General features: G+C 40.0%; 1 protein-coding gene across 2 annotated transcripts in view; it reads right to left on the reverse strand.

Moving 5' to 3' along the window:
• The window catches only part of SYT14 (synaptotagmin 14), a 175,288-nt gene that overhangs the window by 113,763 nt on the left and 40,778 nt on the right, over positions 1-20,747 (reverse strand). The gene's annotated exons all lie outside the window — the stretch shown is intronic.

The following is a 20,747-nucleotide window of genomic DNA, read 5'->3' on the forward strand; positions in this document are numbered from 1 at the left end:
AAATCAGACATTGAGCAAGACTGTTTTGAATAACATATGGCTTGATTAGGATGTGACGTCACTGACATCAAATTACAAAAAGTCTTTTACCCAGCCATTGAGTCTTGTGCACATTCCTGATAAGATGCTATTATATTAACAACGAATACAGTAATGATACATTTGCTTTTACACAATAGCGAAATTCAGCCACATTCCACTAAGAAAGGGAATTTGCCTACATGATTCAACGCACTACTGATTTACCATAGTTTTTGTTATACACTAAGGGAAATAGTAGTTAGCTAACTGTTCATCACTAATAAGGTCAGGCAGTTTTCCTTTCTCTATATTCCCTAATGAATTGGTTATGGTAGTTAACATGTAATTCCTATAAGCAGTACAAATATTTATTTACCTTGCTGATTTTCCTTTACATTTTTATTTGTTGGGAATAATTTATTAAATTTTGCTTGTGTTAGGTTAAACAGGTTAGCAATGTTGTGCATATTATACACCACATACTTTTTTGGTTTTTAGTAGCTACACCTCAGTGTCATGAATTGTGGATTTAGAGAGATTTCAGAGTAGCAGCCGTGTTAGTCTGTATCCGCAAAAAGAACAGGAGTACTTGTGGCACCTTAGAGATTAACAAATTTATTTCAGCATGAGCTTTCGTGAGCTACAGTTCACTTCTTCAGATGCATAGAATGGAACACACAGACAGGAGATATTTATACATACAGAAGACATAAAAAGGTGGAAGTATGCATACCAACACGAAGAGTCTAATCAATTGAGATGAGCTATCATCAGCAGGAGGAAAAAAAAAAAAAAAAACTTTTGCAAGTGATAATTAAGATGACCCATAGAAGGTGTGAGGAGAACTTAACATAGGGAAATAGATTCAATTAGTGTAATGACCCAACCATTCCCAGTCTCTGTTTAAGCCTGAGTTAATTGTATCTAATTTGCATATTAGTTCAAGTTCAGCAGTCTCTCTTTGGAGTCTGTTTTTGAAGTTTTTTTTGTTGCAAAATTGCCACAATTCAAGTCTGTCACTGAGTGGTTAGAAAGGTTGAAGTGTTCTCTCACTGGTTTTTGAGTGTTATGATTCCTGATGTCAGATTTGCGTCCATTTATTCTTTTGCATAGAGACTGTCCGGTTTGGCCAATGTACATTACAGAGGGGCATTGCTGGCACATGATGGCATATATCACGTTGGTAGATGTGCCGGTGAACGAGTCCCTGATGGGGGAGGTGAGTGGGTGTATGTGTTTCCTGGGTTAAGTCTCATAGCTCATGTTGCAGTTTTGCAATATGCGTACAGACTGATGTGGATGAGTTGGGTACGTGTGTGTGTGTGTATCCTAGATTGGGTCTTACAGCGTATGCTGTAACTTTTTGTTAAATATCTGGATGGTGGATATAGACAACAGGGATGAGGATGGCTAGGGTGTGGGAAGGGGCTGGACAGTAATCCCTTCCGTACCTCTTAAGACAATCTTGACTCTTGGTGACATTACATTAATGTAGGTGATTAGAAGGCAGAGAAGGGACTTATTCAAAAAGGCAAAGGGAAGACCAGCAATATGCTGTGATGTTATTCACCAAGATGGCCCCCCTGGAAGTGCTGCAGGAATGGAAGAGCAACCATGGAACATCCGTGCCAATACAGAGCACTTCTTTGCCTTTAATTCTGTTTTAACTCCTCTGCAGACATGAAAAAAGGGCAGAAAGAAATAGAGTGGGTTTTGCACTGATTGTTTGAAACCTTAATGGCTCCCAGTCTTTTTCTATACACTACGCTATGAAATGTCATTATGTAACATTTGCCTAATTGATTGCAATGAGGAAAAGGTACTGGAAATACCTAAGCTGGTGGCCTCAAAAGCTCTAAATCTATGCAATCCTTTTACCTACATACTCTTCTTGTACACTAACTTAGCTAAACTGAAAACAAAACTAATCTAAACTTCTTTCCTGTCTAAAACTCTGGTTGCAATGTTGAAAAGGGTACTTGATGTGTCTCAGGTGGGAGCAATAGCCCAAATAGCTGTACAGGTGCGTAATCCCTATGTCTACACACACCCCTCATGTAAATTGTGAAATCTAACCTATCCTTTTTTCCTGCATTGATTGTTTCAGTAAACTTTTAAAACTTTGTACAACTACAAGGTTTCATTATTTGAATCTACTTCCCAAGGGGAGAGGGATTAGGGCCACCGTATGTGGATGCCAGTTTGGGCATACAAATAGGGCTGCGTAGGGGATCGGCATTCACCAGCCAGTGAAGAGAGGCAGGCAGGGAAAAGAAAATAAGTAGAGGATATGTGCCCTCCATGTCATGGGTATGTAAACAATCAACGTTTGGGATGTCAGTATGAGTTAATGGCTGAATACCTGGTCCAACTGCCATTTTGAAAATGTGTTTGGTGGAAAGGGGGAAGAACAGGAGACCCCGCAGGGCGAAGGAGAGAGGGAAGCAGGGGCTAGGAGCTCAGAAAGGCTCCTAGCTCACATCCACTACAAATGGCAGGTGCCACCAGGCACAGTTACCACTGCTGTAAAGCGTAATAAATAATAACAAATTATAGTGATAGATATTTACATGCTGAGGTCCCCTCAAAAGGATCATCATCCTGTGCCCTGGACACAGTATCTGGCTAGGCTATCTGTATGGGTACTCTTAGGGTTTTATTGAAGGAGAGCGCCTTGGCTGTTCGGGAAGATCTCATCCTCCTCTGAATCTTGGTCTTTCTTGGAATTAACAGTCTCCGTGCTGGTGGCAGTGACAGTGTCAGCACTGTCCATACATGAGCTGGGTTTGATAGTGGGGTGCCTAAAAAAACATTCCTATCCATCTCCTCATAAAATGAACAGTATACAGGGGCATTACTGAAGATTTGATTTGCATCCCTGGTTTTCTTGTAAAGGATCCTAAGCTCTTTGCTCTTCAGGTGACACTGATTAGTTTCCCAGCTGTGACCCTTTGCAAACAGCTACTTCACAAAATCTGTGAACATGTCTTTATTGTGGTGGTTGATGGCAAGAAATGGCTGCACTATTGCTTCTCCCCAGATGGCAGGATCTCTGCATGGCTCTGAGTGGATGCACAAGGTATTATGTAGCACTGCTGTAATAATACCACTGTAATATTGATGTACTCAAATCCGGGTACAAATGTACAAATCCTGGCCCCGTGCCAGATTTTAAACCGGGGAGGGGAGATCTGGTCAATTTGATCTCAGAGCAGTGGAAGGCACACAGGTAAACAGACAGGTCGGTCACAGCAGCATGCAAAACAGTGCGGTATAGCAGTTGGAGGACTGAAAGTAGTGTGAAGGAGCATTCAGTGCACCCAAACACTCAATTTGCACTAACTTAAATTTGCAACAAACTTACTACACTTTCCAAGTGTATTACTGATTGCACAGTTAGGGAGTTACTATGCTTTTCAAGGGTTTTTGTTGTGTACACAAAGGCCATTTCAATGTGCACAAATTCAAGTTAGTGTGTAGTAACCCTCCCATCCCCACCTATATAGATAAGACCATAGAGTACAAGCTTAATATGTTCATGAAATGACACACTTAACAAGATGACTACTGAATTTTGCATTAGTTGCAGTTTCTAGATGGATTTAAAACGTAGCCCCATGCAGAATAATGCACTAGTCTAATCTCAAGGTGACAAAATGCACGGAATACATACGTAAGAGACAAGTGTACACTTCTGGCCATCAGAGATTAAAAAAGCCAGCCTAACTGTAGCTGCTCCTGCTCTTCTAGCAGAGGTTGGGAATTTAAACCTGACTCTCAGCTTGCAAACTCAATCCACAAAATAGTACACATATACTTCAAACAAAGGAGGCTGATATTATTTCCTGACAAATCTTCTGATTGCTTCCTTCAACCAACCAAAATCATTTCCATTTTGACTGGATTGAGTCTCAGCCACCTTTCCTTCTTCCATATTTCAGTTTCCCACAGACAGTTAGTAATGCATCTGACCATTATGGAAGACTCAGCTGAGATGGGAGACAAAGTTGTACATCATCAGAATACTGAATACAATACAATCCATGTCTCCACACTAACCCTCCTAATGACCTAGTCCACTTTTCTAAGCATGTGATGACAAGATGGATCCCCTGAAGATCCACACATGAGAGCACCTTCATATTGGAGAAGTAGCCTACCATCATCCTGTGAGAGTACCCACTAAGCCACTCAAAAGCAGCCTTCGACACCCCACAGTGGTTCACAAATAAGCCAACAAAACCTCATAGTTAACTGTACTGAAGAAAACTAACAGATGTAACAACATCAGCAAGGATACCTGACCTTCATCCTCCACCAGGAGATCATCAATCAGCACAACCATAGCCACCTCTGTTGTACCCGGGTCACTAACCAGATTGACAAAGATCAAGATCCAGAGTAGGGTCAGAAGACCTCTTACATTTCAGACTGGATGCATATAGCAGAGCAATTTACCCTCTATGCTGATACTACTTTGGCTCATGCCGCACCAAGTACCCAGCCAGAACCAACTGTACTAAAACTGGCTCAGCAGCATTGTTCAATCAGGTCTCTGATCTATTATACAAACAAAGTCATGGGCCTCATGTTTAACCAAGTTATACATTGTTGTTACCTTACATCAATCAATTGGCTGGTATGCTATTTGTTTAGTTTGATTTTCTTTAACTTCTTATCAGAAAGCTACAAAAAGGAAAAAGGACTGGGCACGCAGGGAGAAAAGGGCAAATGGCCCAAAATTACACAGGCCCTGGTAAGTGGCCAGCTACATTTTTTTTAAAAGCATCCTGCATGAAAAGTACATGGACAAGTGTCTTGTGTTTTTCAATGTTTAAATATGCAGACAGCACATGGATGTCACCGGCAGAAGAGAAACGGACTCTTATTTGCTAAGTCTGCAATTGTATTTCTGCTGGTTAGTGGTTTCTGATCAGTGACTCCACATGGGACAGAGGGAGGGTATGAAATGAGTTCTAATTTAAAAATAAAAACAAAAAACTAATCATCCAAGTTAACTACAATTACTTCATCCTAAAATCAAAGCATATTTTCAAGTATTATGCACCCTGATATTTAAAACTAAAATAAAAAACAACTGAATGTGCTTATATCATTAACATTTATAATGCACAGACTATTCTTGTCAACCTCAAAGGTGATTCTGATCTATTCAACATGAGCCCTGAAACAGAAAGGAACCTATAATAAAGCAGTTTGTTCCACAATACAGTAGGCCTAGTATTAAATTAGTATTCAAGTAGTATTCAAGAAAGGAAATAAAAAACCCTGTAACTAAGCTACGCAGCTCTCTATGGATACATAGTATCTAATGACATCATTCTGAAGTGAAGAAAGCACAGTATCTAACCTTACTGAAAAGACTGAAACTTTAGCTCCAGAAAGCCTAATTATTAATGTAATTTAATACCACCATTGGACTTTGATACAAAAAAGATAATTTCCAATTTGCATACATGTCAAATCCTAATGCTTGTACATGGGCTGAATATGTTATCAAGTTAAAAAATTTTTTTATTTTTAATGCTATTATAAAAGCCATAATAAGTAAAACTGTATTGTGTTAAAACTGTATTTTGATTTTCCATACTTTTGTGAAGGTATCTTCACTAACTGTGTAGTATATTATGAATAATGATGAGTCCCTAAATTAGTTTCTCATAGTTCAAGTGCTAACCAATTGTGCTCCTTAGACAGAAAACAATAAGAAGCAGCATCTTTCCATGTGTAAAACATGGTCTTTACTATATTCATGCATGAAAATAATTTCATTCAAAATATGTATTCACGTAAATTCTAATTAACAATCCAAACAGACATTCATTAAACCATTAAAAGTGTAAAAAAAAAAAAAAACACTGAATTTCCAGTGACTATAAAACTAGAGCAGAAAGATGTTTTGTTTTGTTCTGTTTTTTAACTCAAAATACTTTCTGTAATCTGATCAAATTCACATATTTTATTTCACTAACTTGATAGTTATCCTCAGCTTATATTCTAAACAATATAAAATAATGGCCGAAAGGATGGTATGGTAATTAATGTAATAATGCTCTTTCAACATATTAAAAAAACTCAAATGTCTTACCACAAAGTTGGTATTATGACTAATTTATTCACTGGCAATGAAAATTAATGTTTAGAAAGTATACTTAGTTTACAAAAGTATTATGGAAATATTACATTAATACATTTGGATTACTAATTAGGACTATACTAGAGAACAAACTTACCTTATTTTAGCTGAGCTGTCTTAAAACATGAAAATTAGTGCCTCTCTCTCGAATCTAATTTCTGTTATTAAAATGTTACAAAAAGCAGTTTCAAATGTACTGTATAATTCTCATCAAAATACATAATCATCTTTAAAAATATCTTGAAGCCAAATAAAAATGTAGATCTTCAGATATATAATCTACAAAACAAAAATATTTTTAAAAAAAGAGATTAATTTACAACGTGTAATTTAAGGCAAGTTATTTTTGGAGCTCACGCAATGTAGTGTAGTTCTCACCTGTCCGGTAATGTATGAAACCATATGGTAACCTAACTCTATGTCAATGAAGCTTTAATTATTTATTTCATAGATGAAATCTTACCTGCTCTTTTCACAAATTAAGTAACTGTGGGCTTGATCTAAAGTCCATTGAACTCCCATGGATTTCAATAGGCTTTGACTCAGTCTGTATGTGAGAAGCAGCTTGAACAGAAAAAAGTATACCTGCTTTCTAGTTTAGATACTGGATTTTTTACAGCAATTTTTATCTAACAGGTTCTCTTTGTTTTCTTCATTACTTGAAATTTAAGTGCTAAAATATCTGTTCTGAATCAGTTCTAAGAAAAATTATATTAATTTTTACATTTGTATATTTTGAAATTTTAAAAATGTAATTATCTAGCTTATAATATTATTCTAGTACAAAGATTACTCATTGTAGTTTGTCATTTTAATCAACTATCTTTCTGAAATTACAGGTGAACTTTCCCTCTTGCCATACAAAATGCATACGACTGACAAAAAGCAATTCAGCCCAAGATTCCTCCTATCCATCCTTTATTCTCCTCTGCATACTGTGTGTGTGCGCATGCGTGTGTGTGTGCATATATATTTCTTGCTACAACCCATGTCACAATGAAACTCCATCAGAGTTAGTTTTTAAGTGAAGTATCAAGATTGATTGGATAGCAATAAAAACTATAATTTTCTATGTTTGTATCAGTAAAAGTAGTTTACAGATAATAAAAATCTCTTCTTTTACAGTTAAATTACAACACCCAGGATATTGATGACTTCTCTAATAACAGGCACTGAACCTGAAGGCTACTTTAGTATTTTATTCTCTTTAAAAGAGAGAGACTGTTGGTTGAGAAAAGCAAGTTAAATACACAGGGCTTCAAAATGTGGTATTATTATTCACCTGGGTAATATTGTACTTGTAGCAAGCTACTCTACATCTTTAATTTACCATAAATAAAATACCATAATTAAAATGGTAATATTTTATTTCAGCCTTCTGCTCTAATGTTTCAAAAGTGAAAAAATAGACCCATTATTATTTGATAGAACATACTCTGTATCTTAATAATATTCAGGTGTCATCTACTCACCCATACAAAAACAAAAAGTGTCTTAAACAGATATTGAGCTGTTTGTGCTCCCACTTAAGTCAGTGGGAGATCTGTGAATAACTTCAGAGAGAGCTCTTTTAAAAAGGTTTGCAAATTTTTATCTTTTTTTTTTTAAGGTTTGCAAAGATTTTCTTATATTTTGTCTCCCTACTTGACAGTTCCTTCCTCTTCCTCAAATTTCATTGGAAATTGTGATATTAAGCAACAGGACAAACAAGTTTTAATCCATGCTGTTTTACTAACACACAAAAACTTCAGCTGTAAGAACAAGCACTCAAAACTCAGGAGCTCCCAAATTGAAGGTTGTACATGCAACCTTAGCTCCTTGTGCCTCATCCACATGAATGACATCAGGCTAATTATATAATCACATAATATTACTCACTCTTTTTCTACAAAACATATATTTAGCAATTTGTAACATTTTCCCTATTGTTGGACATTTATACTGAGCTATTAGGCAATGAAATAGGGTAAGGGACAAATTCTGGCCCAGACCATATGTGACATATATTGCAACCAAGTGTAGTATCTTTGGGGAGCATATTGTATTTTATATTTAAACTACAAAAGAACTAAAAAATATATTGAGATTGGTCAGACTGTATAAGCCGTAGAATATTCATAGCCCTTTGTACCAATACAGGTGATGGGGCTAACTTCTCTACAGAAATGATATCGTCATCCATCCAAATCGCTATCTGTGATATCTCCTCACGGATGTCCAGACATCAATTTAAACTGAATATGGTCCAAACTAAACCTTTGATCTCCCTCCCTCTCAGCTCTCTATATCCCCTTCTTTACCCCTTTAGACATGACAATCCCCCTCCCAATCATTCCTGTGGTCTTGTCGATACTTCAAGTCAGCCCTCTCTCTGTTTAGACCCATATATTCAGGGTGCATCTAATCATGCATCTTCTTCCTACATAGCATTTGAAAGATCTAGCTTCTTCTGTCTGTTCATATAGCCAACACTTGCTCATGCTTACTGTAATCTCCTCGCTGGTCTTTATATCTGAAGCCTCCCCCCTCCACTCAAGCTTACTCAAAACACTGCTGCTAGGATCATCTTCCTGCCTCATCATTCTGCCCAAGTCACTTTCTTTAAAAATGTCCACTGACTATCCTTTTCTCCATTGCATGAAACATAAGCTTCTTGTCAATACCTTGTAAGGGCTTCAAGATTTAGACCAGACATACTTATCAGCACTACTGTCTATCAAGACAACTGATCTCCTGCCTACATTTTACCAATGCCAACTTCTATCAGCTATTCATTCGCTTCTCTCACAAATGCCTCCACAATTTTTTTCACATATCCCTTTCTGTAGAACTGATAAATGAAATTGTTTTCAATTGTTCACTTTATTAATGTAACTTCTGTTCACCATCACTACACTTGCCTACACTGTAACTTCTGTTCCATATTGTAATTCAAACCCCATTTTAAAACACTCACTCCATTTTGTAAAAGCTTCCTCCAACCTTCATTTTTGCAAACCCTGCTGTAATCTTATTAGTTTAGTTTAGATGTGTGAATGAGGTATGTATGAATGATGGAATCAACCTCCAGCCCCAGCCTGTCCTGATGAGATAAAGTTCAAATACCAACGGCTGAAGACCTAGACAACAGCCCTAAACAAAGTAAGAAGCATCCACCCTAAAAAGAAACGGACAACAGAACAACAGAAGGAAGATCAAAGCCAGGTCCAAGGCTGAAAGTCACGCCTGCAATTGATGGGTGATCAATCTAAACCCAGAGGCAGCGTGACACAGCAAGACCTATAGACTTTGAATCCAAACTAAAAGCCTATAAAAAAGAAGGGTGAGATGAGAGACTCTGGGGGCTTGTCTACATCAGAAAGTTGCAGCGCTGGTGAGGGAGTTACAGCGCTGCAACTTTGAAGGTGTACACATCTGCAGGGCATCACCATCGCTGCAACTCCCTGTTTGCAGCGCTGGCCGTACTCCCGTTTTGTCTCGGGTGTAGAGGATCCAGCGCTGGTGATCCAGCGCTGGTAATCCAATGTAAACACTTACCAGCGCTTTTCTTGACCTCCGTGGAAGGAGGAAGCCTCTGGTAATCAAGCTGATCTCCTTTCCCGGTTTGCTCTCTCGTTCCCGGAACCCCGAGCAAGCAGGTAAGGAGAACCGCTTGCTCGGCGGTTCGGGGAACGAGAGAGCAAACCGGGAAAGGAGACCAGCTTCGCCGCGGTTTGCTCTCTCGTTCCCGGAACCCCGAGCAAGCAGGTCTCCTTCCCTGCGGTTTGCAGGGTGGCTCCGGGAACGCGAGAGCAAACCGCGGCGAAGCTGGTCTCCTTTCCCGGTTTGCTCTCTCGTTCCCCGAACCGCCGAGCAAGCGGTTCTCCTTCCCTGCGGTTTGCAGGGTGGCTCCGGGAACGAGAGAGCAAACCGCGGCGAAGCTGGTCTCCTTTCCCGGTTTGCTCTCTCGTTCCCCGAACCGCCGAGCAAGCGGTTCTCCTTACCTGCTTGCTCGGGGTTCCGGGAACGAGAGAGCAAACCGGGGAAGGAGACCAGCTTCGCCGCGGTTTGCTCTCGCGTTCCCGGAGCCACCCAGCAAACCGCAGGGAAGGAGACCTGCTTGCTCGGGGTTCCGGGAACGAGAGAGCAAGCCGGGGAAGGAGACCAGCTTCGCCGCGGTTTGCTCTCGCGTTCCCGGAACCCCGAGCAAGCAGGTCTCCTTCCCTGCGGTTTGCAGGGTGGCTCCGGGAACGCGAGAGCAAACCGCGGCGAAGCTGGTCTCCTTTCCCGGTTTGCTCTCTCGTTCCCGGAACCCCGAGCAAGCAGGTCTCCTTCCCTGCGGTTTGCAGGGTGGCTCCGGGAACGCTAGAGCAAACCGCGGCGAAGCTGGTCTCCTTCCCCGGTTTGCTCTCGCGTTCCCGGAACCCCCCTTGAAGCCGCCCAACAGCGCTGCAGTGTGGCCACATCTAACACCACTTGCAGCGCTGGTTGCTGTAAGTGTGGCCACTCTGCAGCGCTGGCCCTATACAGCTGTACTAATACAGCTGTAACAACCAGCGCTGCAAAATTTTAGATGTAGACATGGCCTGGGTAACATTCTGCTGCCAACATGGAAGAACATCGGTGCCTACCCAACAGAGATCCAGCTCAGCCTTGTGCCCAGCTTTCCTGGCCAGTTAGCTGCCACAAGCTACGAACCCAAGCTGCAAAATCAAGCCATGAACGTAAGCTATCTTCAGGACTGGTAACTATGCAGCAGCTGCAGAACACCTGGTGTGTGTGTGTGTGTGTGTGTGTGTTGGTTTTTACTGGTCTAATATAATTGGTACAACATTTCCATGCCTCCTTTTACATGTGGGACAAACTCTGTCACAAATCTATAAAGCCATTATTTTAGCTTTCTTAAAATTTAACTCTGCCATAAAGCTTTCTGAATACTGCCAGATAATAATGTCTCAGTACAAGGTGACCTGTGACTACAGCCTACTACTATGCAAAATATTCTTGTTCCATGTAAAAATGTAAAGCTCTCCAGCACAGGAACTATGTTCTTCTTATTTGCTTAACTAGTGCCTAGCATAATGTTCTTTGACTGGGGCTATGTGCTATTGTAGTACAAATAATAAATATAAAATAATAATAATAGTAAGTCCCATTTTCAACTTGTATACAGTGCTCTAGGTTAAGAGGAAATTTTGGTGGGGGAAAGAAGCAGTAGCAAATTTAAAAAAAAAAGTTTAACATTTCTCAAACATTTAGAAATGTGATTTGGGCGCTTTGGAATATTTCAGGAGACTAACTAAAGTAACCAAGCATATGCAGCAGAGCCTACATGCATTTATAATATTATAAAACATCTGTATCAACGGTATTGCTCATGAGTGAAGCATAATTTTCAAATAGACACAGCTGTCAAGTAAAAACAAATTTCACCATAAATAGGACTACTACCTTGCCAAATTTCAGCTCTATATTCTCAACTATTTTAGCACTTACAGCTATTAAAGTCACAACTTTTTCTCCTTCATTTTTTTTTCCTTTTTAACAAATGGATTTCCCCATGCACATACTACTTTCAAAGTTCTGTTTTTTTTAATTTGCTCAAACTTAAAAAGGAGTAAAAAAAACCTTTAGATAGAGACTCAGGATAGAAAATTTCAGCCCCAAAAGTTCAAATTTTGGAAAGTTATGATAGACTGATAACATGGCATCGGAACAGAGCTTATTCAACCTTAACTATCAATTCCCCTACAATTAACAGCGCTAACAGTTAATCAGGTTGTTATCAATTGGTGTTAAATAAAGTGAAGACAACATGAATGAGGGACAGTCTATACTATATTACACTGAAAAAAAATATTTTAATAATGCTTTATGAACATTGAAAATATTCAATTACTACTATATATTGCAATATTACTGACAAATATCATGAAGGAAATATGTCTTACTTCATTCACTTAGAGCTTGTCTGAACAGGGGAATTTACTGACATTACTACACAGGTATAATTATTCCACTATAGTTATACTGATCAACTCCCTACTGTGGATATTCTTATTCGGAATAACAGTGGCCTTTTTTTAAAGTTTAGTTCAGGGGTTCTCAAACTGAGTCGTGACCCCAAAATGGGTCATGACCCCATTTTAATGGGGTTGCCAAGATGATGTTGGATTGCCAGGGCCCAGGACTGAAGCTGAAGTCCGAGCCCCACTGCCTGGGGACAAAATCAAAGCCCTACGGCTTCAGCTCAGAGCAGCAGGGCTCAGGTTACATGCCCCCTGCCCGGGGCTGAAGCCCTTTGGCCTGGGCTTTGGCACCCTCGCCTCGGGCAGTGGGGCTTGGGCTTTGAGTTTCCCAACTTGGGGCAGCAAGCTCAGGCTTCAGTCCCCACTCCTGGGGTCATGTTGTAATTTTTGTTGTCAGAAGGGGGCCGAGGTGCAGTGAAGTTTGAGACCTGCTGGTTTGTTTATGTTGTTTCCAAAGTATACAAATGTAAAATGTAAATATAGAATTTGATATTAAGTTACCTTAGCTAATAGGCGGCGCCATCTAATGCTAACTTATAAAACATGAACAATCTGTATAACCTGTCACTAAATAAAACCAAAATCTAAAGGCTTATCTACACAGGGAAATTTACAATACTGGTATAACTGCACGATATGCTCTTATTTGGAAGAACAGCAGCCTTTTTTCAGTTTATCTTGTTACTTCACGTTAGCTCAACGACTGTCACTACTGTGAAGGTAAATCAGATATAGGATTTATAAAATGAAAAATCTTGCAACTGCAGCTGAGCGAGTATTAAGATGGCAGAAAACTGGCTGCTCTTCTTACACATCATCAACAATATCTAAAAGGGCAAAAAGTGAGGAGAATTAACCATGATTTAAATTTGCCTGGATTCTCATTGCATCCACTTTGCACTTAATAAATACAAATAATACTTTGAAAATCACTATATTAATGCAACAATCTAGCCTTGCTCCACCCCAAGACTTTCACTGGAAACCATCAGAGACAACTGCAAACAATTGAAAAGGAACATTACAACAGAGAATCACCAGGACTATGAATAAAGATAAATGACTTTTTCAGTGTCACACAAGGTGGGGAAAGGTACATTATATCCTTTTACTGAGGAGACATCTTGTGGTGTTTTCATGAAAAATTTAATCCTGGTTCCTGTGAAGCCAGCCAGCTCTGCAACAGATTGGAGTTTGGTGGGGAGAGGGGAAAACCTACTTTATTAGACTGAAAAGACAAGTGTAAATCCAAGTTTGTGTTTTATTATTTTGTTTGTATTATAACCAGTTTTTTTCAATCACTCCTTATTTCTAATATAATGTGTCTCCTTTTTTAAATAAACTCTCTTTTGTTTTATTACAAGTTCTCACTGTTAGGAGCAGGGGATTAAGGTAAAAGTGGAGTACTCTCCCCTTTGGCTGCAGAGGATTTGGGATTTCTCTGAATAGCCAATGTTAGACTTTGGATATCACAGGGGAACACTTCAAGGGGACTCAGTTAGTGGGGTGCACCTATAGTTAACCTGCATGGTAAAGTCAGGGCTGGAGGAGAGCACTCAAGCAGCTGATAGCTCCCTAATGCCACCAGACTAACACCCAGCCACCCCAGGCGAGATTGTCTCACACTGGAGGCAGGAGGTAACAGGGTGACCCCAGTCCTGGATGCCCTGAGAACCATCACAATTGTCTACTGGAATTCTCCTTCTAAAAAGCAACAGAAGGATTCCATGACTGCTACACACCTCATAATGTACACATAATATGGGAATGAGGAAAAAAAGCCAGCAAAGCCAGGTAGTGATGAATCCATTGGCCTCCCTCCATCAAAACTCATGTACTCTGAGGGACAGCAAATCCCAACTGAGTTGTTCAGTTGCAAACTGGTGCAGACTCTCTTATGAACTCTACGGACTCACTCCTCCCTAAAGTAACAATTCACAACATCCAGGACCCTCTTCACCCACTGAGAAAGGGGTGAGGACTGGGTATAATCTTTATATGAATTAATTTTCATTAAGATTGCAAACATCAAAAAACAGAATTTATACTCCGTTAGTCTCCGTTGCATTTTCTGTCAAAGCATTTATTATAGTTTATTATATGGTTCAGTCATAAGTACAAATCTATGACAAAAAAGCTAAACTAGTTCTTAAGTTAATTTTATGAACTATTCACTAAAAGTTTTTGGTTTTATATATTGTATAGAATTTATACAAATTATTACAAAGTAAAAGTATTTCTAGGAACTGAGGTTCATAACTCAATGTACATCAGCTTACACTCTTAGTACCAAGTGTTCTGTATACAAAAGTATGCTATTCTATCACAGCAGCAAAGAATCTTGTGGCACCTTATAGACTAACAGACGTTTTGGAGCATGAGCTTTCGTGGGTGAATACCCACTTCCTCAGATGCATGTGAGGATGCATCACATGCATTAGTCAGATGCCAGACTAACACGGCTACCCTCTGATACCATTCTATCACAGAAATTCAAATAAATGAGCTTTTTAGGGAAACATCAGCATGGAGAGAAACTTTTTTTTAAAAGTGTTACAATATTAATCTACCATGTGCTTGCAAGTTTAAGTCATCATTATGTTTGCCAGATTAGATTTGAACATATTTAAAAAAATAAAAAAAAAAATCAACAAGGAAATAAATCACTCGTGATTTTGATTTTTTATATCTGCTTTAAGAGAACACTATCAATTAAATTGGGGCTGATGTCTGACCCATTTTAAAATTATTATAATTGGAAGAGAAATTCCCTCTGTTTTAAAATATTTTGTTTTTAAATCCACCTCTCATTTTTATTTTGTGCTTTGTGATATTTTGCGCTTTGTGATATTTTGCAATACATTTTATAGGCTGCATGTGACTATTGTTGTTAATACATATCTCAATATTAAACTGAAGTAAGAGTGCATGCTTTCTATACAAGAAAGAAAAATTACTTACCTTTATAGCAACTGAAGTTCTTCAAGGTGTGTTCATATATATTCCACTCTTGGTGCACACATATCCCATGAGCTGGAGATCAGAGTCTTTTGGTCAGCAATACCCATTAGGGCTGTGCATGCACTGACTGTCCTCCTGTACAGAGGACTTCAACGAAAGAGCAGGCCCAATCACTACTCAGTTACTTTGCGGCCACAGAATCCAAGCATAATAGGCCTCCATAGTAGTGTGGAAATCATGGAATATATAAGGACAATACATGTTGAAGAACTCCAATTACACTGCTCTACAGCCAAAATGCTTCTGAAATAAATGTAGTCCAACTTCACTAATTCTGGGTCACTGAGAATGAAAATGATGCTTAAAATTGTTAATTGGCTCTAGTTTTCAAGATATGCTATTGGGTCAGTACATACGATCCTTGACTTGGGAATGGCGGAGGATAAGTGAGTTATAAAGGGAAGGGATCTCAATTTAAACCAGAAATTACTAAAATACACCTTTGACTGGATCTATGAATAAATCTATGACTGGGTTTGGACAGTACTTGCTTTTGAGGCAAAACAATGAATGATGCAATCTGAAGCTGGTATTGCGTCATACATGATATGAATTGCATCATGTTATTCCTAGAAGTCATGGATGATGCAATCATAAGGAAGCTTACTTACATCACTCTGCTGAACAAATTGCCCTATATCAGCTCTAGAAATCATACAGTGTCGTGCTCTCTTATTTGTCAGTGTTTGATTTTGCAAAGGGACACATTTCTGTTTAGCCAAAGTGAGCAGAGATGCCTCGTACTTGTGTGAACAGTGCAGATAACTTCTGCTATGTTTGTGGTGAAGTGACTTTTGCATCACAAAAGCGCAGTATAACCACTATGGTTAAGAAAGCCTATCACCTTTATTTTGGCTGCAAAATTGGAGATCAGGACAAGAGGTGGGCCGCACACATATGCTGCAACACTTGTGCAACAAATCTTGGCCAGTGGTTGAACAGGAAAAGGAAATCTATGCCTTTTGCAGTGCCAATGATTTGGAGAGAGCCAACAGATCATACCAGCAATTGTTACTTCTGTATGGTGCCTCCAGTTGGGAAAGGTGTGTCAAAGAAGAAAAAGTGGACTGTGCATTATCCAAACATTCCATCAAGCTATACGCCCAGTAGCCCCCGGAGAAGGACTGACTGTTCCTGATGCACCAGAATCACTCTCACTTGAGTCAGACGAGGAACAGGAAGAGGATGAAACTTCTGGTCCTGAACCATCAATGTCACAGGACCCACATTTTCTCCCATCCTCCTCCTCTGAACCACACCTCATGACACAAGGTGAACTGAATGACCTTGTCAGGGATTTGGAACTACCCAAGAGTAAGGCAGAGCTGCTGGGCTCCAGACTACAGCAGTGAAATCTCCTGGCAGGCTTCAGGGCAAATGGAGCCCATCCATGCTTGCAGACTATTGCTGGACAGTGACAAGAGATGCTCCATTTAATGAATACAAGAGACAAGCCAAGAAGCGCCGAGTAGACACTGAATAGGACTAAACTATGTACATAATAGTTCTTTGCCTTTTGTTTCATAATAAATTTTATTTATATAACCCTTTTGCTGATTTTTAAAGTGTTACATAAACAGGACAGGTGAAATATTATCATGTAAAGCAACCATAAACACATGAAAAGACTTAGGTTTACAATTTATGATTAAAACTCTATCTACACAATGTACATAGACATAAAATGTAAAAAGTTAAATATCTTAGAAACAGTAGCCAATTTGAATTCAGCACATCAAAATCCATAATAAATATCACATTTTATCTCTGAAGCAGACGACTTCTCAAAAATTGTAGACCAGTGTTATTTTAAAGTTAAGTAATTTTTTTTACCTTTTCAAGCACTCATCCATGTGTATTCCATTCTTGTGATGCCCATTGACCTGCTATGAGGAGGCGGGTGCTTGGAGTCTACTTAAACAACGACAGGTTTCAAAGTAGCAGCCGTGTTATTCTGTATCAGCAAAAAGAACAGGAGGAGTACTTGTGGCACCTTGGAGACTTAACAAATTTATTTGAGCATAAGCTTTCGTGGGCTACAGCCCACTTCATCGAATGCAATCCCTCAGACACAAACACCTACAAGATCTCTATCAAGTGTTCTTAAAACTACAACAACCACCTGCTGAAGTGAAAAAACAGATTGACAAAGCCAGAAGAGTACCCAGAAGCCACCTACTACAGGACAGGCCCAACAAAGAAGATAACAGAATGCCACTAGCCGTCATCTTCAGAGCATCAAAGATTTACAACCTATCCTGAAAGATGATCTCTCACTCTCACAGAACTTGGGAGACAGATCTGTCCTCGCTTACAGACAGCCCCCCAACCCACTAACCTATCCTTGCAACAAAGCCCGATGCCAACTCTGTCCACAGATCTATTCAAGAGACACTATCATAGGACCTAATCACATCAGCCATGCCATCAGGGCTCACTCACCTGTACATCTACCAATGTGATATATGCCACCATGTGCCAGCAATGCCCCTCTGCCATGTACACTGGACAAACCAAACAGTTTCTACGCAAAAGAATAAATGGACTCAAATCTGACATCAGGAATCATAACGTTAAAAAATCAGCAGAACACCTTAATCTCCCTAATCACTCAGTGACAGACGTTAAGGTGGTAATTTTGCAACAGAAAAAGCTTCAAAAACAGACTCCAACAAGAAGCTGCTGAACTTCAATTAATATGCAAACTAGACACCATTAACTTAGGTTTGAACAGAGACTGGGAATGGCTCGGTCATTACACTAATTGACTCTATTTCCCCATGTTAAAGTATCCTTACACCTTTGTTTCAACTGTCTGAAATGGGCCATCTTGATTATCAATTCAAAAGTTTTTCTCCCTTGCAGATAATAGCTTCTCTTAATTAATTAGCCTCTTACAGTTGGTATGGGCACTTCCACTTTTTCATAGTCTCTGGATGTATAAATATCTTCTTACTGTGTGTTCCATTCTATGCATCCGATTAAGTGGGCTGTAGCCCACGAAAGCTTAAACTCAAATAAATGTGTTCGTCTCTAAAGGTGCCACAAGTACTCCTGTTCTTTTTACTTAAACAATGTTTGCAGTAGAGTTCTGCCAAAAGAGGCATCAGACTTCAATGCTTCCACTATGGAATAATGTTTAGTAAAAGTATGGACTAATCCCAAATGGCTGCATTAGAGAGATCTGAAATTGGTATGCTTCAGATGAAAGCTTTAGAGGCTGCCATGAGTCCTAGCAGATTGAGCCATAATGTTAGCTGGGTGTTCTAAACCAGTGGTTCTCAACCCGTGGTCCACAGACCCCCGGGGGTCCACAAACTACACCACTGCCTTGCTATAATGTGACCCGATATAACACGGGTTCACATATAGTGCGGTAGCAGCAGGGCTCCGGTGGGACTTTAAAGGGTCCAGGGCTCCAGCTGCTGCGGGGAGCCCTAGGCCCCTTAAGTCACCACCAGAGCCCTGCTGCTGCTACCCCGGGGCTGTGGCAGTGCAGCTGGGCTGGTGATTTAAAGGGCCCGGGTTCCTTGCAGGCCGGAGCCCGGAGCTCTTTAAATCACCGCTGGAGCCCTGCCATCGCTACCCCAGGGCGGTGGAAGCAATATACAAAAACCTGTAGGAGAACACTTCAACCTCCCTGGCCACACTATAGCAGACCTTAAGGTGGCCATCCTGCAGCAAAAAAACTTCAGGACCAGACTTCAAAGAGAAACTGCTGAGCTTCAGTTCATCTGCAAATTTGACACCATCAGCTCAGGATTAAACAAAGACTGTGAATGGCTTGCCAATTACAAAACCAGTTTCTCCTCCCTTGGTTTTCACACCTCAACTGCTAGAACAGGGCCTCATCCTCCCTGATTGAACTACCTCATTATCTCTAGCTTGCCTGCATATATATATACCTGCCCCTGGAAATTTCTGCTACATGCATCTGACGAAGTGGGTATTCACCCACGAAAGCTCATGCTCCAAAACGTCTGTTAGTCTATAAGGTGCCACAGGATTCTTTGCTGCTTTTAGGAATCAGAGAAATTGGTATGCATACATTCAGTACCAAGGCCTAGTGAATGAGCATGCACGTGAAATCCTGGGCCAGACTCCATCTGGAGGAAAAACTAAGACACATATTGTTTTCATCTGTCACAAACAGGTCTATTAAAGGAGTACCTAAATCCTGAAAAAATGGGTGAATCGCAGAATCTTTCATTGTCCACTTGTGGTCTGCTGGAAAATGCCTGCTCAGACTGTCTGCTAGGGCATTCTGGAGACCTAAAAGGTGAATCTCTGTGAAAGATACGTGATGTCAAATGCACCAGTTCCACAGCTGAAGTCTGCATATGGAATTTTAACTTTCTGATGTAACTCTTCAGTTTCTTCAGCATATGATGAGGTGAAGGCTCTCTTTCTGTTGTGAGATGAATAAGTACCTTGAGTGGCATTCTTCCTCTGTGCTGCTTCCTCTTCGTCAGCTTCTAGCCTTAATAAAGGAACCCATCTCTTCTCTGAGCACTCTCTCTCAGTATTTCAGAGGGATATGAAAAGTAACAGGGAAGGTGGGTTGTATGTGGTTTGGGGGGGAACCTCCAATGTGCAATCAAATTGGATTATTTCCAAAGTCCAACAACCAACAGTCCCCTAATGGAGGGGAAGAACAGCTGGTAACTGGAATGAAGACTCCAACTAGCTCTCATTAAACCTGCCAAATCCAATGCCATCAGGGCACTGAAGAACCTGTCTCTATCTCTATGGCAGAGGTCTGCAACCTTTCAGAAGTGGTGTGCCAAGTCTTCATTTATTCACTCTAATTTAAGGTTTTGCGTGCCAGTCATACATTTTAATGTTTTTAGAAGGTCTCTTTCTATAAGTCTATAATATATAACTAAACGATTGTTCTATGTAAAGTAAATAAGGTTTTTTAAATGTTTAAGAAGCTTCATTTAAAATTAAAATAAAGTGTAGAGCCCCCTGGACCGGTGGCCAGGACCCAGGCAATGTGAGTGCCACTGAAAGTCAGCTCGTATGCCGCCTTCAGCACACATGCCATAGATTGCCTACCCCTGCTCTATGGGCTTGTGACATAAGAGCCCACCACATCAAGCACTGACCTGGAGAATGGCCTTCCCTGAAACAAATTAGACAAGTGAGTATATTGAACTGTGGGAAGATGGAGGGGTACAATGAAAATCATTTAAAACTGGCCTTCTTGGAAGCTGGGTCAGCCATGACATCCAGAACTGAACCTGAAAAAATCTCTAGGAACTAATCTTTGCAATGGCTCAAATGCTACCAAAAATTGATCTAAAACTAAACCTAATAACTATTTACACAAATATATTCTGGAAGAGGGGAGAAGGCAGGAGGTTAGACTTTGGATACAGCAACATTCCTATACCTGCAGCTTGCTGTAGAAAAGAAGGAACTGAAGTGATTGCGGCTGCATGACCACAACAGGCACTACTTACCGGAAGATTCAAAAGCTCTGCAGCCTCAGCAAGAATGCATCTCATATGTGGGATATACAAGAATGTACCTCAAAG

Source organism: Gopherus evgoodei, chromosome 3, assembly GCF_007399415.2.
Source record: "Gopherus evgoodei ecotype Sinaloan lineage chromosome 3, rGopEvg1_v1.p, whole genome shotgun sequence".
In the NCBI taxonomy this organism is placed as follows: domain Eukaryota; kingdom Metazoa; phylum Chordata; order Testudines; family Testudinidae; genus Gopherus; species Gopherus evgoodei.